Consider the following 2,103-nt stretch of genomic DNA (forward strand, 5'->3'; position numbering starts at 1 on the left):
ATAGATATTGTATAAAGCAGCATATACCTTCCCACAGGTTTCCCATCCCAGTTCATCACAGGGGAGTCAGTCATTGCAATGCTACAGCGTGCCTGATGGCTCTCAGAGCCAACGTTACTGCTTAAGGCATTCTGGCTGAGCTTGTCAGAAGGCAGCTATGGTGGAGTTTATGCATTTGCCCCCTTAGATCCACTCTCCACCCTTCTTCAACCTGCTTCCCAGGAAGCCAACATTTATGGCCTGAATCAATGCACTCTCTCACTCTCTGCTCTCCCACTTGATTCGTCAGAGGATCAGGGCATGGGAGGAGAGAGAGCAAGGCCAGGTATTTGCTCCCCACTTCCCTCCCCGTAATGGTAATGGCTGCATCCTCCTACGAAAGCCTGCAGCTCCTGTCAGGCATCCCTCTCCTGCAGTTCCCTTTGGGGTCTGATAGCCACTTCCTCCTCTTGTTCCTTTGGCCTAGGATTGCCCCTTGCTTCTAAACAAGGGTTTAGAAGTGTTTTCCTACCCCCTGTTGGTTTCCTTAACTCTATCCACACATTTATAAATAGTCCCTTCTTTAACTTCCCTCAGTATCCCCCTGCAGTGTCTTTTGTTTCCTGCCAGGACCCATTCTTTCTTATGCTGTGGTCCTCTTTTCTCAAATTCTGGCAAGCCTTAACAGCCTCTGCTTTTTTTCTCTGAGTTTGTTTAAGAAGCAGCCCCTTCTCTTAGAAATGCTGATGGAAGTTCTGAAGGACGGGTTGAAAACATTTGAGCGGTGTTTTATTATCCCTAATCAACACCCCCCACCCCCCCACACCCCGTACCAGCAGAGACCCCAGGCACTCAACTCCTTCTTCTGCTAGAGTCCTTCTTGCCTACCAACAGATCTGCACTAAAGGTTGGGGTGGATTTGGCCCATGTTCTTTGTTCCCAGATGTCCATGTCAGCATCCCAGCTCCTGCCCATCGATGCCAACATTTGCTTGACTCTTTTCATGGGGACGCGTCGATTCCTCATTCAGGGAGGACTCATGCCTCCCCGCTGTGAGATGCCAGGGGTATGAATGCAGACTGAGCCACCTTTGGCCTCACAATACCCAGTCACCTGTCTGTGTCCCTTACTAAACATGACATCCTAAATTATCACATAAGTGAGAACAACCTCATAGTTTATTTTAAGTGTACTTATTACTGTTATTCCAAGTGTATTAAAGACTAAAAAAACATTTTGGAAAGTTTTCATGAATTCAAAAGACAGGGGACATGCTTTATTGACATTAATATGGAGTTCCTGGCATATTGTGAAAAAGGAACAAGGTTAATTTCAACTCCAAAAATGTCAGAATTAAAGACACTTGCATAACATTAGAGTTTAAAAAAAAAAAAGTCACAGCAAATCAGCTGCTGTAAGATTTTAGCAAGAACAGGAGCTGGACAGTCACAGACTTTTCTCTCAAAACCAGCAGTGCAGTTTTACTCCTATAAACACGTAAAATTTCTGAATTTAAAAATTTACAATTTAAATTTTAAAATATGCCTAATGGGAAAGAATAATTATGATTGATCATTTGGGGCACAGCTTTGGGAGAGCAGTACATGAGTCTAAATACATGAGCTTGGTTTCACAAGTTTTTAAGCCTAAATGACAGCCCTAGCTATATATTTTTGCTGAGTTTTTTTAATCACAAGGGACCTCTTTATTAAGGACCTTAAAGAGACTTTGGGAATTTTGCTTGGGAAAAGAGTCACCCAAATCCAGATGCCTTTCAGTTTGAGCCACGATTGCCCTCCCTTTCTCTAGTCTGAGCGGTCTCTGTTTCTTGTGTCAAGAATTGCTCAGTTAAAAGAAGGGAGTATTTTCTCTAAGGAAGCTTGCAGTTGGATTTTCTTTGTGGTCAAGAGGCCTAAAGCATTGGTTTTCTTCACTTATGGGCCTTTAATCATAAATCCAGTTGGAGACCCATTGTTAAATAGGACACGAGAATTTAAAGACTTTGTAGCCCCGTTTCCTAATTACACCTAATGCATTTGTACCATTGCCATATTATAAATCCAAATTGGAGGAGGATTATGATATACAAATTATGTTCTGAGATTCAAAGTAACGAAAAATTAA

At 42.6% G+C, this 2,103-nt stretch overlaps 1 protein-coding gene across 1 annotated transcript in view; it reads right to left on the minus strand.

Annotated features, from left to right (window-relative positions):
* WDR89 (WD repeat domain 89) overlaps positions 1–2,103 on the minus strand; it is a 432,803-nt gene that overhangs the window by 163,972 nt on the left and 266,728 nt on the right. The gene's annotated exons all lie outside the window — the stretch shown is intronic.

Source organism: Equus caballus, chromosome 24 (genome assembly GCF_041296265.1).
Source record: "Equus caballus isolate H_3958 breed thoroughbred chromosome 24, TB-T2T, whole genome shotgun sequence".
NCBI classification, from domain to species: Eukaryota; Metazoa; Chordata; class Mammalia; order Perissodactyla; family Equidae; genus Equus; species Equus caballus.